Below are 21,991 nucleotides of genomic sequence, written 5' to 3'. Positions count from 1 at the left end.
ACCTACATATTACTTATTAACCCCTAATCTGCCCCCCCTACACCGACGCCACCTACATTATATTTATTAACCCCTAATCTGCCCCCCCACACCGCCGCCACTATATTAAATGTATTAACCCCTAAAGTCTAACACTAACCCTAACACCACCTAATTTAAATATAATTTCAATAAATATAAATAAAATTATTCCTATTTAAAGCTAAATACTTACCTATAAAATAAACCCTAAGCTAGCTACAATATAACTAATAGTTACATTGTAGCTATTATAGGATTCATTTTTATTTTACAGGCAAGTTTGTATTTATTTTAACTAGGTAGAATAGTTATTAAATAGTTATTAACTATTTAATAGCTACCTAGTTAAAATAAATACAAAAGTAACCTGTAAAATAAAACCTAACCTAAGTTACAATTACACCTAACACTACACTATCATTAAATTAATTACCTACATTAACTACAATTAACTACAATTAAATAAAATTAAATAAAATTATCTAAAGTCCAAAAAAATAACAACTAAATTACAGAAAATAATAAAATAATTACAAGTTTTTAAAACTAATTACACCTAATCTAATCCCCCTAATAAAATAAAAAGCCCCCCAAAATAATAAAAAGCCCTACCCTATACTAAATTACAAATAGCCCTTAAAAGGGCTTTTTGCGGGGCATTGCCCCAAAGTAATCAGCTCTTTTACCTGAAAAAAAAAGTACAATACCCCCCCAACATTAAAACCCACCACCCACACAACCAACCCTACTCTAAAACCCACCCAATCCCCCCTTAAAAAAACCTAACACTAACCCCTTGAAGATCACCCTACCTTGAGAAGTCTTCACCCAACTGGGCCGAAGTCCTCCACGATGCCGGGCAAAGTGGTCCTCCAGATGGGCAGATGTCTTCATCCAAGCTGGCCAGGAGAGGTCCTCCAGATGGGCAGAAGTCTTCATCCAGGCGGCATCTTCTATCTTCATCCATCCGGCGCGGAGCGGGTCCATCTTCAAGACATCCGACGCGGAGCATCCTCTTCCAACGACATCCGACGACTGAATGACGGTTCCTTTAAATTACGTCATCCAAGATGGCATCCCTTGAATTCCAATTGGCTGATAGATATCTATCAGCCAATCGGAATTAAGGTAGGAAAAATCCTATTGGCTGATGCAATCAGCCAATAGGATTAAAGTTCAATCCTATTGGCTGATCCAATCAGCCAATAGGATTGAGCTTGCATTCTACTGTCAGGGTTTTTTCCCTGCTTTGTTTGTGTGTGATGCTGCACATTTCCTGCACGCCCTTTTATGGCCAGACTGGTGTACATCATCCATGTGAGAAAGGTTGCAGTCTCAGAAATGTGATGTCATCACTTATTATTTAAAGGGTCTCTGTTCAGTATGCTTTGCCCTTGCATTGTCTCAGACCTGTTTGTGAGTTCTAGTTCCTGTGTATTACCTGGCTGTCTGACGTCCCTCCTGGTTCCTGATCCCTGGCTTGTTCCTGACTCTGCTGTTCTCCTTGTTCCTGATTCCCGGCTCGTCTGACTACTCGCTTTGGCTCCTGACTTGGCTTGTCTGACTACCAGCTCTGGTTTTGACTCCTGGCTTGTTAATTGACTTGTGGACTTTTTATTATTTTTTGCTAATAATAAAGGTGTGATTATTTTTACACTTCTCGTCTCAGTCTGATTCCTGGCACCCTGACACGCACAAGCCTTCAAACTCGCCGGAAACAGCAGTTATGAAGCAGCGGTCTTAAGTCCGCTGCTCCTTAACTGGTCCACCACCTTTGAGGCTGCGGACATCAATCCGCCCCATCCTTTACGATTGAGTTGATTAATACCCCTTGCTAGTAGCCTATTAACCGTGAATCTGCAGGGGGTGGCATTGCATCAGAACTGCTTGTGCAGTGTTAAATGCCGACACTGTTAGTCTATATTTAACAAAAAAATGGGTCTCCAATTTTACAAGACCTTCCTTTCACCATTTTTCTACAACAAAGTAATCACACTTTCCCTCATTGACTTACAATATATTGTTATCGAACACATACATATATCCAAAAAATCCTCACCAATCATATGCCAAAAACACATGTAAAATTCAACAGGCAAGCCATCGCTTCCTGGAGTTTTAATTTTTTTTATAGTTTTAGAGTCCTATGCAACTCATCTACAGACACCTCATCCAAAATTTTCTCACCATAAAGATCACCATAAAACTCATGCACTACCTTCAATATCCTACTTGAAATATTAATTTCCTGCCCACACTTATTCCACTTATTTCCTGCCGATACTTAGAGAAAGAGTCTAAGGAGTATTATGATCTAAATAAAAAAAACTGTATCACTGGTTGAAGACACATCAAGCTAAACCCATAAAACTTTCACGTAAGAATAAATTAGGAGGTATACTTTTTCTCACATATCATAAGGCAATAGACAGAGTGAATTAAAATAAAGACCACTGTGGAAATACTTTGGCCAACTGTTGTCAATAGAGTCCAGCAATTTGTGAGTGTGGTCAATTATTTAGTTTTTTTGAAAAACTTTCAAAATCAGTTTGACTATTGTACTTAATAGCGAAATATACTGCATGTGGACTGAGTTCTACACAGATCCATTTGAGATGTTTAACTTTGTAATAGCATGTATCCCAGCAGGACTATTGGAACTACAAGGTGATTCTCCAAAAATGCCATAGAGTAGCATTGGTGTAGAACAATGAAAAAAACCCATAAAATAATAGTAGAGAAATTACAGAGAAAGAGTATGGGTAAGTGCAGAGAGATAAAGGGCAGTTGTCAGTCCCCTTTGGCACAAAAGGTTTAAGAGGTTTAAGGTTTAAGAAATTCCCATGTGCATAGTCAGACAATAAACCAAATTAAATCATCATTAACAATATCCCCTACTTAAAGTACCTGGTTGCTCTCAGCATACGTTGCTATGGCTATGAAGGTGTTTCCTGTAATTTAATTTTTAATATTGTGGGCTTTCCAATTCATGTTAAACATGGAAGTGCAGACACAGCTACAGTATATTACACACAGTGATTGGTTGCACACTCTAGTATACTATTTATAACCATTCTTAACCAGCAGAAAATGTAGTCTAAGTTACAATATGGCGACGCCCACTGCTTTATGGACATTAACTTTACCCTTATTTTTTTTCAATATTTAAACAACTAATACAATTTTTAAAAATACATGTAAAATTATTGTCAGGCTAATCTTTGCTCTGAATACATAATAGAAGCAATGATTTATTTAGGGTTTAATGTACCTTTAAAAGGTTTAGCAGACCCCCTCCCTGCAAATGTAATGTCTGCAACATTGCTGAGGCTACACTGTGTCCATGGTGACAATGTGCCCATGACAATAGTGTCCTCAAAAGTGAAGGTCCCAATAAGATTTCTAGAACAGAGTTTTTATTTATTTACGTGTTATTTATTAATCAAATATTGAATATTTCATCATTACCGCTCAGGTTAAACATACAGATTTTCCCTTAATAGTGTTTACTTAGCATCTAGTGTATTCATTTTGATCGGCATATATAAGACATTGTGATCTGATATGTTTGAATAGGTGTATGAATCTTTTATTGCAAAGGCTACATTATTTTTTACAGCTGCTTTTTCTTTTCTTTCCCAATTCTTGTTCTTAAGCTTTATTCATAGAATCCTTTCATCCATAGAGTGTCCCAGTTCTTAACACAGAAGCCAACTTGCTTATCTGCATGAAGGCCCAGATTTAACTAATAGTGGTCCTTTTTATAATTTGTATAAATAAGAGGAGTTCAAAGTTATCATATGGCTGATTTATTAGATTTAAAATAATAATAACTGTAACAACAATACTAATATTTTTTTTATTAGGTACCTCAACATTTTACCCATTTTTAAGCTTGAGCATATAATATGAACTTTGTTTTTAAACATAGATTATGCACATAGATTAAACACTGTAATATTAAAGGACCAGCAAATGTTGTTTTCTTTAGCACTTTTTAACCACTGTTTATTAAAAGTGCATTATTAATCAGATTATGAGTGGAGCGCAAAATATCGCTTACTTGTAACATAGCACTATGTAAGAAAACTACTGTATAATAATTTGGAATGTTCACTAACTTTTACATCTTGTACATTTTGCAGTTTGACCAACTTAAGCCATCCTTAAGCCATTACCAGTGTGATAGAGCGCAGCTTAATTTCAATATAGCAAATTGCTGTGCGAAAGTTAACAAACCATTTGCATTATTTCATTATACAAGCTCACCCTTCAACGCATACACATTGTAAAATACATTGTATAATATTATAACTATCTATAATGCCATTATTTAAAATAATAACGCAAAATCAGACCTACAAAATTTGACTAATGAAATGAATGTAAAAATAGTTTATCATACTAAGAAATAAAACAGGATAGACTAAAAACAATCTTTAATGTTTATACATCATAAAAACACAGTCATGTTGCTATAATGAATTGATTTTGTAAATGGAAACAGTGCAGAACTACATAACATTATCATGCAATATAATAAAAAGTTTGTAAAAAAAAAATAATAATAATAATGAACCATTATGTTTATTAGCTTTTCAAAAATATACATATTTTAAAATAATTTTTTGTTATTTCTTGGAACAATACTGTTTTATCATTTTATGCATATATTGTAAATGTGAAATGAACACAGTATTATGATGTATTAACTAACATGTATAACTCAAGATAATCAATAATAAAAATTGATGTCCTTTAATGCCCACAGGGTTTCTGAAAGACAATTTAAAATCAAGGTAGGACAGGATGATGAGTGAATATTTTAGTTTTTCAAGTTTGCACATATGTCATTTAAGGTTTGTTTTTTTCTCTCTGACTCAAGTGAACAAAACATATCTTAATTTAAGTGTAGATTACATAACATAGATGGTGTTGCATTTCCAGTTTATTTCCTTTCTGACAGGAATTACAGTGGTGAGGTGACTTTGAAAAAAATGAGAATGCCCAATGGGTCTTAAGCTCATGCATTATGTCCACAGGGGTCTTTTTGATGCTCTGCAAAACATATGCATCACGTAGCTGTGTGATCAAATTATCTCACATTGTAAAAGCAGATCCTATAGGTTTACTGAAATGCCTCAGTTTTACTCAGTTTGTATGTTCCAGGGTTTATAGTTCTTTGTTACAATATGGTGCAAATAAAATAAAAAAAAGAGAGAACTAAACACATATACTACACTAAAAGTAACAGTACATTGATTCCAAACAAAAAAAAGCAGTCATTTTTGAGTATATTCTTCTATACACAAATAACAATAACAAGACTCCTATCTAGAACAAATAGGTAATAGTCTCATAATTCAACACAATCCATGTTAGCAGGTTTATATGTAGTATATGTTTTAATATTGAGGCAGCGATTTCCTATATGGTGATTCATCTTCTTATGAACATTTTGAAATTGTATAAAGGGACAGTTGTTTTATTTAAAACTGACATGTAGTCACAATAAATTGACTCTGGAACACTTGGGGTTACAGTTCTTTCCTTCATGCTCTTGTCTGCAGTATAGTTTTTTTTTTTTGTGTTTCCATGGTAACACTATATCTGCTGCCAGCTCTGTCGTAAGTTATTGAACTGAGACTGGCTTTTGGTTTAGCAGATAATTAGGTTCTGTCTCACAGGTTCATTTTCCTGTGACTGGGACGTGAATATGACCTACAGCTGGCCTCAATTTCACTGTCACAGACAAAACTTTTAACCCTTCTAAAGCTTAACATGAAACTACCATAGAGGCATAAACATGTGTGTTCTGTAACTATGTTGGACTCCCCCCCCCCACAATATAAACAGCATAAAATAGTCACCTTAAAAAAATATGGCTGTTCTGGCAATATATAAACTGAAAATACTATGCGATTTCAAAGGCGTTTTTCATTTAGTACGGTAATTTTGAAACTCATTAAAATGAGAAAAATATCTGTATTGCATAAGTTTATAAGGAAAGAAAAACATAATGCATCCAGCTTTCTCCTAGTATATCAGCTGGTGGCAATGTGACTACGGGGAGCTTCATCTGCATTATGAAATGCTCACACTGAGGTAGTGATATATTTAGGTGTATATATGCAGATATTCATCTATCTAATATATTTTTTTTAGTTTACATGTCCACATAATTATATTAAAATAATTGGTATTATGTTCAACATGAATTGTAGCATTCTAAAAAAAAATATATATATATTATAAAATAAAAAAACATGAACTATATATTTTTATGGCACAAAAACCTATACTTGTGTTTTGTGACACTTATGTTTCTGTTCACACAGTGGAAATATTATGCTTGTACACAAAAAATACCACAGGGTACAAGGAGAATTTTATTACCCCAGGGCCAGAAATGTGATCAATACTTTTCACTTATATTCCAAACAAAGTGAATGAAAACTGCATGTTGTTTAGATTTAAAAATAAATAAATGGAATATATAAAGTTCCAAGAGCAAGGTACAGCACTGTATATTTTAGGATAAACCTGATCAAGTACACGCAGACTGTATAGAAGCAAAACCAAGAGTAAAGTACCAGCACTGTTTAATCCAAAATACACCTTTATTAGGTTAAAAAGGATGCCAGCAAATAGCAGCAACGTTTCGGGCCTACATAGCCCTTACTCATGCTCATGAGTAAGGGCTATGTAGGCCCGAAACGTTGCTGCTATTTGCTGGCATCCTTTTTAATCTAATAAAGGAGTATTTTGGATTAAACAGTGCTGGGACTTTATTCTTGGTTTTGCTTATATATATATATATATATATATATATATATATATATATATATATATATATATATATATATATATGTATATATATATATATATATATATATATATATATATATATATATATATATATATATACACACACACACAAACACAGTGCCTAGCAAAAGTATTCACCGCTTTGGCATGTTCCCTATTATGTTGCATTAAAACCTGGAATTAAAATGGATTTTCATTTGGATTTCATTTAATGGACATACAAACATAGTCCAAACTGGTGAAGTGAAATGAAGAAAATAACTTGATTTAAACAATTCTAAAAAATAATAAACTGAAAAGAAGGGTGTGCATATTTATTCACCTCCTTTCCTATGAAGCCCCTAAATAAGATCTAGCACAACCAATTACCTTCAGAAATCACATAATTAGCTAGATAAAGTCCACCTGTGTGCAATCTAAGTGTCACATGATCTCAGTATATATACAACTGTTTTGAAAGGCCCCAAATTCTGCAACACCACTGAGCAAGGGGCACCACCAAGCAAGTCGCACCATGAAGAACAAGGAACTCTCCAAACAGGTTAGGGACAAAGCTGTAGAGAAGTACAGATCAGGGTTGGATTCTTAAAAAATATCTGAAGCTTTGAACATCCCACAGAGCACCATTAAATCCATCATTAAAAAATGGAAAGAATATGGCACCACAACACACCTGCCAAGAGAGGGCCACCCACCAAAACTCATTAACCAGGCAAGGAGGGCATTAATCAGAGAGACAACAAAGAGAACAAAGATAACCCTGAAGGAGCTGCAAAGTTCCACAGTGGAGATTGGAGTATCTGCCCATAGGATCACTTTAAGCCGCACACTCTACAGAGCTGGGCTTTACGGAAGAGTGGCCAGAAAAAAAGCCAATGCTTAAAGATAAAAATATGAAAACACGTTTGCTGTTCGCCAAAAGGCATGTGGGAGACTCCCCAAACATATGGAAGAATGTACTCTGGTCAGATCATGTCAGATCAAGGAAAATGCCATGTCTTGCGCAAACCCAACACCTCTCATCACCCTGAGAACACCATCCCCACAGTGAATCATGGTGGTGGCAGCATCATGCTGTGGGGATGTTATTCATTGGCAGGGACTGGGAAACTGGTCAGAATTGAAGGAATGATGGATGGCGCTAAATACAGGGCAATTCCTGAGGGAAACCAGTTTCAGTCTTCCAGAGATTTGAGACTTGAACAGAGGTTCACCTTCCAGCGGGACAATAACCCTAAGCATACTGCAAAAGCAACACTCGAGTGGTTTAAGGGGAAACATTTAAATGTCTTGGAATGGCCAAGTAAAAGCCCAGACCTCAATCCAATTGAGAATCTGTGGTATGACTTAAAGATAGCTGTACACCAGCGGAACCCATCCAACTTGAAGGAGCTGGGTCAGTTTTGCCTTGAAAAATGGGCAAAAATATCAGTAGCTAGATGTGCAACAGACATACCCCAAGAGACTTGCAGCTGTAATTGCTGTAAAAGGTGGCTCTACAAAGTATTGAGCTTTTTTTGTCTTATTTCTTGTTTGTTTCACAATAAAAAATATTTTGCATCTTCAAAGTGGAAGGCATGTTGTATAAATCAAATGATACAAACCCCCAAAAATTCCATTCTAATTCCAGGTTGTAATGCAATGAAAAAGAGAAAACACCAAGTGGTTGTGAATACTTTTTCTAGGCACTGTGTGTGTGTATATATATATATATATATATATATATATATATATATAAAATATATATATATATATATTTATATATATATATATATATATATATATATAAAAGTTCATAAATGAAGCACTCACTGATCATGCAGCATCTGTGGCAAAAAAAAACAACTTTAATGTATGTGACGTTTCAGGACAGAACAAGTCCCTTCCTCTGACAAGTAAATGTGTATAAAATCAGCCTTTAAATAGGCCCCAAGCAACACTCCCCTCAGAAGCAGCCAATCAAGACTGTACAAGTAACGGGGGGTGTTGACATCACTATGTGTAGACGAGTGTTAATAACAATAACGGTACCAAAGCTTATAGTCAATAAGCAGCTGGCTCTCGATGTGTCATAAGTGTAGGGTTGTGGCGATGCCATGGACGCACTTGTTTAGTACAAGATTTGGAGTTCGGGTATACGATGCAGCAGATATTAATATTAATTTTAATTTCAATAGTCACTAAGTGTTTGTTAGTTATGGAGCAATACATGCAACATACATCTATTGGTTAAGCATGCGACCAATCAGTGAATGGGGGAGTGATGTTACAGCTGTTTACATGCGAAGGCTGTGGATTACAGTTTACATTCGGGGACATCAGAAGAATGTTTAATGGTTTTCTTGGTGCCAGGGGTATAGTTTTATTTTGTGTCACTATTTTTATTATGTATATAGATTTTGGGTGGAGAGTTAATCTCGGTATCTGATCACTCGCGATCAGGGCGTCCTTAGCAACAGTGCTTGGTTACCATTTGGTTGCTAAGTATGACACTCCATTGCCACATATAAACTTGATGTTGATTGGCTGAAAGATTTTTGTTATGTTTTACAATTTTTCTGTTATTGGGACTTTCGGTACTACTTTCTTTGCTGACCCCAAATGTATGGGCGTAATCACTCCCTGGAGGGTTTGGTCTTTGGGCTTATTATTATTATTATTATTTTTTCAATAACTATATTTATGCATATGTTTGAGTATCTGTCACGCAATCCTATTGGTCACTGAAGGGTGTGTTACTTGTACAGTCTTGATTGGCTGCTTCTGAGGGAGTGTTGTTTGGGGCCTATTTAAAGGCTGATTTTATACACTTTTACTTGTCAGAGGAAGGGACTTGTTCTGTCCCGAAACGTCACATACATTAAAGGGTTTTTGCCACAGATGCTGCATGACCAGTGAGTGCTTCATTTATGAACTTTTACAAATACCTTCAGAGCACCCTGACAGTTGTTTCAAGTTGGTGAGAGTGCATACACACCAACTGCTGTGTATATATACATATATATATATATATATATAATTTATTTCCAATCTTTGAAATTACAATTTTTTATTCTTTTTGTGTAGTGTAAGCAAATTGGCTTTAGAAGTAACTTCTTTCATATAATAAATGCATAAACTATATAAAGATCATATTTGTGTATAATTGTCACTATTACTTCTTATTCTCGTCATTCTACCTGATATGGAACCCAGTGGTGAAATGAAGGAGCTTATTTTTACTTGTCACATTGTCTAAAGCTGGTGAAAGACAAAATTATTATTGAATGAAAACAAAGCAAGCTGAATGTATAGTGGTGTTATTTGTATGCTAACATGCCAATGTAAAAATAGTATAAAACCCTTAGCAACCATGATACATTGCTGCTGTTATCGGCTCATAAAACACAATATCAAAATCTATTCCTTGTGGGGTACCAATTTGTTTCTTTTCTCTTATGTGTAAATAGTCCACTGGGCAGTTAAAACTATATACAGACGGAACGGTCAACCAGAGATAGAACCTTAGAGAATACAAATATTAATCCATTTAACTCCAAATATATTTTTTCCTACATCTTCAATAATCAAAGAGGAAAATCGCAAAATTAGGAAACCTTACTTGGAACTACACATTCATTTCTATAGAAATAAAAAACCTACAGTTTATTATGAAATGCAATTTCTTTTGTTATTGTGCGGTTTATTGCTAATTGGAAAAAAAAAAATTGTATATCCAATGGTATTTTATGGAGATAATTTATATAATGTATAACCATTTTTCTTTTACTTTGAGATAGTAAAAACATAATTTAGATAGACAGACAGACATACTGACACACTGAATAGATAGATAGCGTTTTACATGCATCAGGTTAGTGTGTGAGCAAAAACTGTTTACTTTCAACTTGTAATACGAGCGCTACCCAATGCAAGCAAAAATCGTACTTCTAGAGGCGTTAAAGCTTGAGTGGGAGCATTAAACACCGTTCCACTTGTAATCTGGCCCATAATGTATGGGTATGAGGGACTCTTTAGGCAGGTAGTCTAATAAAATTCTTAGAGAAATCTCTAAAGCATTATTAATCTATTCAACCTCTCCAGCTTTTCCCTAAATAACTCTATTACAACAAAAACCTTTGTACCCAAAGATCACCAAACCCCTAAGTAATCCCTTGGACCAAGAAAACAGTGACATAACCATAAGCAAAATAAGCAAAGTCTTGGTGGTGGGATAACCCTTCTCCCACACCCACGCAGCACCTAGAATAAAGTGGTACCCCTATTTATAAGAGACAATTCTAGTCATGTGTCTGCCCAGATGCCAGGTAATTATCATATCAATTGCAAATACCGCACAGCATTGCTCCCATTTTGGAAGTCTGGTGACTCTAAAGAAATAAGTTTTCATGTTACTTTAGTATGTGACCCATCTTAGCAATAACAAATGGCAACAAACACTAATTTCATTTTCTACTAGTGGATGGATGTATTTTATTTTGCATACATCTATATATTTACACAAAGATACACACTTACATAAATACAGGGTTAGATTACAAGTAGCGCGTTATTTAGCGTTACAGCTCGAGCATAAACACTGCTTAAAGTAATCTTTTGCGCGTGTTACCAGTTGAAAGTAAAAACCAACACTCTAACTTCAGGGCCTCGGCGATCACGACCACACTAATTTTTCTCTCTCATAGACTTTAATGGAGGGCGCAGAAGGAAAAATTATAATACGTATCACTCTCGTACTAACCAGACAGTAGTTATTAATATTTCCCATTCCAATTTTCTTCACATACAGGACAATGTTATTTTGACACATTCTATATACAGTTTATCTACAGCATACCTATATATAATCATGTATATATATAGGTATAAATATATATATTGTACCAAAAAAACATATTATAAATATATAAATATGTATTTATGAATAAATAGAACATATTCTTGTATGTGAGGAACATTGGAATGGGAACTATTCATATGAGAATATGCAATTGGGTTTGCGCATGAGTAAGTTCTTAGGTTTTTTTCTTCCACTTTATTTTTTCTCCCTTGTCTTCTATGGGGGAATATGTGAACACGAACACAATATTCTAAATTCGGCTTTTTGCACTTGTCGGGTTAGCTTGAGAGGGGAAAAAAGTTTACTTTCCACTCATAATACAAGCGCAACCCAATGTGCACAAACAGCTTACTTCTAGCGCTGTTAATGCTCGAACAGGAGCATTAAATAGCGCTCGACTCATAATCTTGCCCATAGTTTATTGGAGTTGTTAGTCTCATTCTGTTATAAATGTCCTGATATTCAAAGATTCTCCAGCTTGGAGAGAAATTGTAGTTCAGACTTCACAAAGGCTAAACACACTACATTTTTAAAAGAAAAAGGGCAGAACTCTACAGCACTGCAAGATGTCTCTCATTTATGTATGTGAAGCAGAGACAAGCCCAGTGCAAAATAGCAATGCATGATATTAGAGTTTTGCTACACTTTCAATTTGTGTGTTGTATTTTATATTACTATTAGGGATGGGCGAATGTTTCTAAAAATTCAAAATTTAAAATGTTCGTTCAAATCGAATTTCAAATGTTTATATAACATTCGAACATTCTATTTTTGAATTTTCATTATCGAATTTTTCAATAAAATTAGAAAATATTTGTCCGAATAATAGAATCTTTAACTATGTATTCATTCAATTTTGAAATGTAATATTCGAATTAGTATTTCTAGTCTACTACTGAGTTTAATAAATGTAATATTCAAATTCGAATGCCACATTCAAATTCAAAATAATATTTCTAGTCTAATACTGTGTTTTATAAATGCAATATTCCAATGTCCCATTCAAATTCGAAATAGTATTTCTAGTCTACAACTGTGTTTTATAAATTTAATATTCGAATTCGAATGGGACATTCAAATTCGAATGTAACATTTGAATTCGAAAGTGACATTCGAATTCAAAAGTGACATTCAAAAACTGTAAATAACATTTGATAATAGAATTTTTAAGAATATTCGTTCTTATAACATTCTATTACGTAAATCGAATTTCTACAATAACATTTGTTCTAACATTCTAATTTAAATATAAACACATTCGCCCATCCCTAATTACTATACATTTCAGATTAGGTCCTTTCAGTATTATTGCATTTAAGCTTTGCATTTTCTCATTTGTGTTTTAATACATTTAACTTTTGATTTAGCAATGATTTTACACATTCTGATTACACTTTAAAAGTTTCTGTGCTACTTTAATGACTTAGTATCATACTTTGTATATTTCTGTGTATCTTTTACAAATTACATTGCACTTTGTACATTCTCCATTGTAAACAGACTGTTTCAGAAAGTGTGGGGGGGGGGCAGGGTAGTTCCCTGGGCTGTAAAGGGGAGTTTCCAGGGTATGTATAAAGCTGTCTCTCAAGTCTTGTGAAATTTTCTAAGCATTTTAAACAAGCTGGTCTCACTGATTTGTCTCGGCTGCTGTAGGCAGATGAAGTTTGCTCAAAATTTACAATACACTTATTTTAACTAACAGAAAAGTAATATTTACTAAAATACAGACAAAAGCAACTTAAATTGTAATAAAAACATTTCAATTTAATTTGGAATTGATGCAAACTGAGTCTTTATATCAGGCTCAGGTGTTTTCCAGTTACCTTCTCTCTCCCATATGAGATTTTGTATCCAAGAGAGCTTTATTGATTTTTATGGAAGGCATCTCTCATCTCTCTGGGATTTCCAGGGTCCTCCCCTTTTCATAGAAAAACATCAACTTAATGTTATTTTTATCACAAGGGCAGAACAATATAGGTCATTATCCAGTGACAAAAAAAAAACACTTAGACCAATGAAATATGTTTAATTTTTTCATTGTAATTCCCCTTCTGCACAACATTTTTAAGCTTTCCCATCCCATCACATCATCATTGCTTGCAAGTGATCTTTCTAATGTAGGTAATAGTTACTGGTGAGAAGATCATGGTTGTATTATCTTTGAGGAACAGTATTTTCTAACTTAGCTTGCCATGTATAGTCTCTATAATTGCTTTGTGCAACTTTGCTCTCAAGTTAGTAGTTACCTCTTATGGTTTCTCCAGGAAGTCATTCATCAATATTCCCACTGTATCCCAAAGCAGGGATGCCATAACATTGCCAGCACTTGTTTGGATGCAAAATATTTGAGGGGGAGGAGAACCACGGGCACCCACTGCTTGAATTGGGGTTTTGTCTTAGAATTAAAGTGATATATCCAAGACTCATCCATAATGACAAATCAACTTTAGAATACTTTGAATTGTTGTCAAGGTTTTTTGAGAATTCACTATCTGCTGTGTCTTCTGGTCTGCGGTGCCGACAATTTTCTCAGGTCCAAAACACATGTATGGTACAGTACCATGACTAAACTGTGGACTCAGCTATTTTGCCAACATTCAGTCACCCATCACCATTTAATTATTTTTTTCCATGGTTTCAGGTAACTGTTGTAGGGTAACATGGAGAATCATGTCTTTATATATCAACCACATCCTTATGGGTTTCTGTTGGATTTTTTTCATCAACAATTTATCGACTGTAAATTGACTTCTGAATACTTTTTCTGTTACATTCTTGTTTTATTTTCTATAAGATCTTAACAGCTCACAGATGATGTCCTGGAAATAGGAAAATGTTAGTTAGACACTTAATTTAGCACTTGTACACTAAAAACAATTTAGAACAATATTAGAATTAGAATGTATTAATCTACCCATGTAACAAAATGACACTGGTTAGCTTTGTCAACATTTAAAAAAAGCGAGAGATGAGCAGGATTACTCCAAAGGAGAGGTATATACTTTAAATAGGAAAATAAGGGAGACTAAACAATTGCAATCAGAATGGACAGTGATGTCTCACAAAACCAAATCCAATCAACATTTGGGTTATAATACATACAAAACCAACAACCAAAAACACTCAAAAGGTCTAATATAGATGGTATAGCTATTTTGACAGACTGAATGAATGAAAGGGGTATTGATGTTCTCTACCATACGGAAGTAGATAATATTGTAGAAGGATTATATGAGGGCTATTTACATACTAATCTGTGTTCACAATCACATGTTATGCCCCCCAGAGAAGAGGGCTATTTCATTGATTTATTTTAAAACCTTGTGATGGAAGATCTTTCACAAATTCCTAAACATATTCGGGGAAAACAAAACTTGTGGCCCCAAGAAAGATTAGCCCTCACAAGCTTAGAAAATGATGATTCTATAGTGATCCGCCAAGCGGATAAAGGAGGGGGAATTGTCTTACAAGGCTTTAAGGATTATGTCTCAGAAGCTAATAAAATCTTTATGGATACTGAATACTATAGAATTCTTTCCTATGATCCCACTGGGATTTATATGAAAAAATTAGTGCGATTAATCAACGAAGGCCATAAAGAAGGTATACTGAGTTCCAAAGAGAAGCAATATCTGATTCCATTTTAACCTAATATTCAATTTTATTATCATTTGCCCAAAATACATAAAGACAATAAAAAAACCCTGGTAGTCCCATAATAGCTGGGATAAATAGCCTCATTGATAAGCTATCAGCATATATTGATTTTTTTCTTGCAAAAATATGTTGTACAATTGCCATCATTCATCAAAGATACAACAGATTTATTGAGAAAGTTGTCATCCATTACCAAAGGGGAAAAGTATATTTGGATGACATGCGATGTCTGTGCCTTACATTCTAATATTTCACATTATATTGTAATAGAATCAGTCAAAAAATATCTTGAAGATGATATCTATATGCCTGATAGTCAAAAAAAATATATACTGGTTTTGATTTTGTTCATACTACAACACAATTATTTTAAATACCAAGACCAATTTTTTCTGCAGATCAAAGGTACCGCCATGGGGACCAGGTTCGCCCCCAGTTTTGCTAATTTAGTTATGGGTCAATTCGAACAAACATACATTTACCATCGGAACTGGGGAGAGAACCTGGTCTTCTATGGCAGGTATATAGATGACCTTATTTTTGTCTGGAAACTGCAGAGAATTTTGTATCATATTTAAACAACATCCCTTATGGACTATTTTTCACAAGTAACATACAAAAAGAATCTATATAGTACTTAGATCTTATACTATCATGGGACCATAATAGATCTATAGCTTTGAACACCTATTTCAAAACAGTAGATAGTAAAAATTTTCTACACTATAATAGTAATCATTTGATTAGTTGGAAGAATAATATTCCTTATAGTCTGTAGAATTAGAAGGAATTGCTCATCCATAGAATCATATGACCAACAAGCACGGATCCTAAAAGAGAGGTTTGGAGATAAGGGGTACCCGGAACAACATATTCAAGAAGGGTACACTAAAGCAAGGTCATTAGAATGGAATAACATAATAGATGCTATAAATACTATGGAATCTAATCAACAGAACAATACAGATAAATCAAGAATGTCATTTATCAATAATTATAATTCTAATTATAAAATAATCAAAAAGATTATAAATAAACATTGGTACCTTCTACAGAAGGATCCAATACTCAAAGGAATAATAGATGAAAAACCTAAAGTCACTTTCAGAAGGGCCCCGATGCTGAAACAAAAATTGGCACCTAGTAAAGTTGTAATGAACAAAAAACCTAGTGTAAGAGGGGCACTTTGAGGAAATAAACACACTACCAAAGGAGTATACAGATGTAATATGAGAAGGTGCAATATGTGCCAATATATTTGCCATGGGGCTAATAGTGGGACCTTACATTCAACTAAACATACTTTCCCAATTCAAGAAAGATTAGATTGCAGTTCCACCTTCGTAATATATGTGCTCACATGCAAATGTGGGGTACAATATTTAGGACGTACTATCAGAAAGCTAAGAAAGAGATGGGGAGAGCACTTTAGGAACATCATAAAGCACAGTATGAAACACAGTGTGTCCAGACACCACAACATTTGTCAGTATAAAGGTGTTTGCAATTTTCACATAACCCCTCTAGAGAGTATCCCATCTTTGAAAGGGTCCAATAGATAAACGAGACTCAGTCAAAGGGAGACATTTTGGATTTTCAAATTTGGGAGCCTTTTTTCCGGAGGGCTTAAATGAAAATATAGATATGGCTGAGTTCTAAACATCAAGATGAGATATGTAATCCCTCCTCTTTATATGGATTAATGCATTGACAATAACTCATGCACATTAATATTATTATAATATATATCACAATTGAGCAACATCACTCATAGTCTATCATCACTTATTATTTAGTTATTATTGAACACTTGTATATAATTTATTAGTTATGTATTATAGCTTTAGTCGTTTTTATCTTTTAGTTTAAACTAGTCATCACAGAGTTATATTCTCACATCCATTATTATATACTACCACTGATTGTGGATCATTATAGGTTAGGGAACCCGACACTTATTTTTTATTTTTTATTATTAGATCACAGTAACACCAATACACATAGGTATGGTCCATGCTGGACATTATTTATATACACTACACCATTATTCACCACACATACCAACAATCCACTATAGGAATAGTTGAAACACAGTACAGAGCACTAGTATAGCCACAGTAGACTTTGTTTCATTAGTATCTTAACAGATATTGGGGGAGTCATTTGCACATACTAATTGTTAACATCATATTTCTGAACCCAATTAGTGTTAATATCACTCCATTACTAACGGATCACACTCTCCAGCCGTAACATCCTATATGGCTCCCAATTAATATTCACTTTAATAATGTTTGAGTTTATTTAGGGTGCATCTTATAACTCAATAATATCAGATAGTTTTATTATTTTACACATTTTAATAGGTCACATAACCCAAGTGGTTTTAGTGTTCATGAATGGCATTATTATCCATTAAGAGGGTTTAATACAAATCCTTACTATAACGTATGATAACATACTAGTTTATATCTATATACCGGTCATACACTCAGACACTAATTTGACACACCTCCAGGGACCCTTTCAGTATAGACACACACTCAAATCACTAGTCAGTCTTTATATCCTCACCAGTCATGTATTGATAATCACATCATCAAATATTCTCTTTTCATTAGTTTTACATTTAGTCACCAACAATATACTTTCATACGGATCAATTAATAATAATTATACTCATGATCATTGTTTTAAAGATTTTATTTACATACACATCTATTTACACTGCCTACAATGTCACGATGACGTGTCTACACACCCTCACAAGAGGCACACATCTTCCATGGATATCTATCCAATCACGCACTCCCAATCATTCATTAATACACACCCTTCCTAGTAATCTCCCAATCACGCATTCCCTACCATTGACCAACACACACCCTCTTGACACGCTATAGATCTGTGTAAGTAAAAATGTATGTGTTTAGAAGAGGCACTAAAAAAGCTCTAAGTGTTACAAACTACGAGAAGAGGGAATTTACAAAAAATGAAGTGCAAAATAAATACAATATGGACTATCTAAGCAAGAATTACAATATGTACTACCTTATACTCAGTCTCTAATTGCACCCACACCTAATAAAAACTGCAAAGATGTATAAAAAAATCATTTACTATTGAAATATCACATACGCATAAATATACTTGAACAAATAAAATACATACAATTTTAAAACAACATAATCATTTGCAGGTTTGACGCTAATAAAGAGGATATAGTGGACACAATATATATATATATATATATATATATATATATATATAAGGAGAGAGCCCAGATTTAGATGAATCGCAATTATTGCGTATAATATTGTCCTTTGTCGGATCCACAAAATGATCAAAGGTTAATAAAGACACTTTCCATAAAATACCAATATGCATAATGGCAAATAATCCAAAGTAATAACGAACTGTTATAAAATGTTCAAGATATCGTTCAAGGTATCGTTCAAGGTATCGTTTTGGTGCAACACTAGGAAATAACAGTCTTTCTTTAGACAATTGACAATATTTTCAGGATATCCCTTTAATTAAAATTGCGGTGAGGTAGTAAGTGAAATAGTAGTGGCCAGCCACTATTAAACTCTAAAGAAATCTGAACAAACCTCTAAATCATTCCAGAAACAAAGTATTCTTTATACCTTTTTTAAATAGAATCAAGTGAACATAGTGCAACATTGGTTTTATATGTATATAATGGGGAATTTTTTATATATAAGATTATCACAGTTAAGTATATTGTATCAGGAATAGCATAGTAAATTGCAATCTACTCCATTTATCCCAGGACAATCACACAATACATGTTATTAATTTCATTAGGTCACATATATATCGTTATTGACACTTAGGCGATGTACTAAGTTTTGTTTTTTAAAAAATGCACAAATATCTCTCAATGCGGTCTTGCAAAAAACACAATGACAAGTGCTAAAATATTTGTTTATAACATTTCCAAATGATAGCTTACACAATTAAGGAGAGAGCCCGATAATGTTGAAATTAACAGAAAAAATTAAAGAGAGAGCCCAGCAACGTCATATAACTGGTATCACGCATTATTTAAATCAGAAGTCCAGGTATACACGGCATCTTGAAAAAGCCTGCAATTAGGGTGAAAAGCATAGAAAGCTGTGTTAAGGATTGTTCACTTTGAATTTCAACCCTTTGTTTCTACTCTATCAAGGAGAATATCTGCCATACGTGAAAGTTTGTAAACCAGTCCGGAGATTCGATCGCTCCCTGCGTACAATTGAGTACTAAGAGCAGGAGGAGTTAACCGGTCCCCTACGGTAACTTGCGCAAGTTTGAAGAAACCGGGACCAGCAACCGCCTTCAACAGAAGCACTAATTACGGAAGCCTTTCAGAATCCAGTCGCATACGAGGAAGGGTGAGATTACCTGCATAGCAGGCACAACACAAGCTCACCTAAAGGTATAGATCTGTCTGGTTTGTCCACACATTGATACTTTGTGCTTCAACATCTTCACCTAGAGCAGAATTCTTTAGAGTTTAATAATGGCTGGCCACTACTATTTCACTTACTATCTCACAGCAATTTTAATTAAAGGGATATCCTGAAAATATCGTCAATTGTCTAAATAAAGACTGTTATTTCCTAGTGTTGCACCAAAACAATACCTTAAACGATATCTTGAACATTTTATAACAGTTCGTTATTACTTTGGATTATTTGCCATTATACATATTGGTATTTTATGGAAAGTGTCTTTATTAACCTTTGATCATTTTGTGGATCCGACAAAGGACAATATTATACGCAATAATTGCGATTCATCTAAATCTGGGCTCCCTCCTCATATATATATATATATATATATATATAAATATATATATACAGGGAGTGCAGAATTATTAGGCAAGTTGTATTTTTGAGGATTAATTTTATTATTGAACAACAACCATGTTCTCAATGAACACAAAAAACTCATTAATATCAAAGCTGAATAGTTTTGGAAGTAGTTTTTAGTTTGTTTTTAGTTATAGCTATTTTAGGGGGATATCTGTGTGTGCAGGTGACTATTACTGTGCATAATTATTATGCAACTTAACAAAAAACAAATATATACCCATTTCAATTATTTATTTTTACCAGTGAAACCAATATAACATCTCAACATTCACAAATATACATTTCTGACATTCAAAAACAAAACAAAAACAAATCAGTGACCAATATAGCCACCTTTCTTTGCAAGGACACTCAAAAGCCTGCCATCCATGGATTCTGTCAGTGTTTTGATCTGTTCACCATCAACATTGCGTGCAGCAGCAACCACAGCCTCCCAGACACTGTTCAGAGAGGTGTACTGTTTTCCCTCCTTGTAAATCTCACATTTGATGATGGACCACAGGTTCTCAATGTGGTTCAGATCAGGTGAACAAGGAGGCCATGTCATTAGATTTTCTTCTTTTATACCCTTTCTTGCCAGCCACGCTGTGGAGTACTTGGACGCGTGTCATGGAGCATTGTCCTGCATGAAAATCATGTTTTTCTTGAAGGATGCAGACTTCTTCCTGTACCACTGCTTGAAGAAGGTGTCTTCCAGAAACTGGCAGTAGGACTGGGAGTTGAGCTTGACTCCATCCTCAACCCGAAAAGGCCCCACAAGCTCATCTTTGATGATACCAGCCCAAACCAGTACTCCACCTCCACCTTGCTTGCGTCTGAGTCGGACTGGAGCTCTCTGCCCTTTACCAATCCAGCCACGGGCCCATCCATCTGGCCCATCAAGACTCACTCTCATTTCATCAGTCCATAAAACCTTAGAAAAATCAGTCTTGAGATATTTCTTGGCCCAGTCTTGACGTTTCAGCTTGTGTGTCTTGTTCAGTGGTGGTCGTCTTTCAGCTTTTCTTACCTTGGCCATGTCTCTGAGTATTGCACACCTTGTGCTTTTGAGCACTCCAGTGATGTTGCAGCTCTGAAATATGGCCAAACTGGTGGCAAGTGGCATCTTGGCAGCTGCACACTTTACTTTTCTCAGTTCATGGGCAGTTATTTTGCACCTTGGTTTTTCCACACGCTTCTTGCGACCCTGTTGACTATTTTGAATGAAACGCTTGATTGTTCGATGATCACGCTTCAGAAGCTTTGCAATTTTAAGAGTGCTGCATCCCTCTGCAAGATATCTCACTATTTTTGACTTTTCTGAGCCTGTCAAGTCCTTCTTTTGACCCATTTCGCCAAAGGAAAGGAAGTTGCCTAATAATTATGCACACCTGATATAGGGTGTTGATGTCATTAGACCACACCCCTTCTCATTACAGAGATGCACATCACCTAATATGCTTAATTGGTAGTAGGCTTTCGAGCCTATACAGCTTGGAGTAAGATAACATGCATAAAGAGGATGATGTGGTCAAAATACTAATTTGCCTAATAATTCTGCACTCCCTGTATATTGTGTCCACAATATCCTATTTATTAGCGTCAAATCTGCAAGTGATTATGTTGTTTTAAAATTGTATGTATTTTATTTGTTCAAGTATATTTATGCGTATGTGATATTTCAATAGTAAATTAATTTTTTATACATCTTTGCAGTTTTTATTAAGTGTGGGTGCAATTAGAGACTGAGTATAAGGCAGTACATATTTTAATACTTGCTTAGCTA

The 21,991-nt window shown here is 34.5% G+C and overlaps 1 long non-coding RNA gene across 1 annotated transcript in view; it reads right to left on the bottom strand.

Moving 5' to 3' along the window:
- Positions 1-13,960, bottom strand: part of LOC128651531 (uncharacterized) — a 126,187-nt gene extending 112,227 nt beyond the window's left edge. Inside the window, exons 1-2 of the long non-coding RNA XR_008401112.1 lie at positions 13,936-13,960; positions 13,513-13,607 (exon numbers count right to left, since the gene is read on the bottom strand). This is a non-coding gene — a long non-coding RNA (uncharacterized LOC128651531). The remainder of the gene's footprint in view (positions 1-13,512; positions 13,608-13,935) is intronic.
- Between the last annotated feature and the right edge of the window lie 8,031 nt (positions 13,961-21,991).

The sequence above is a fragment of the Bombina bombina genome, chromosome 3 (assembly GCF_027579735.1).
Source record: "Bombina bombina isolate aBomBom1 chromosome 3, aBomBom1.pri, whole genome shotgun sequence".
Classification (NCBI taxonomy): domain Eukaryota; kingdom Metazoa; phylum Chordata; class Amphibia; order Anura; family Bombinatoridae; genus Bombina; species Bombina bombina.
Note: the sequence above shows the minus strand (reverse complement) of the source record. Positions and strands in the feature narration are given on the sequence as shown.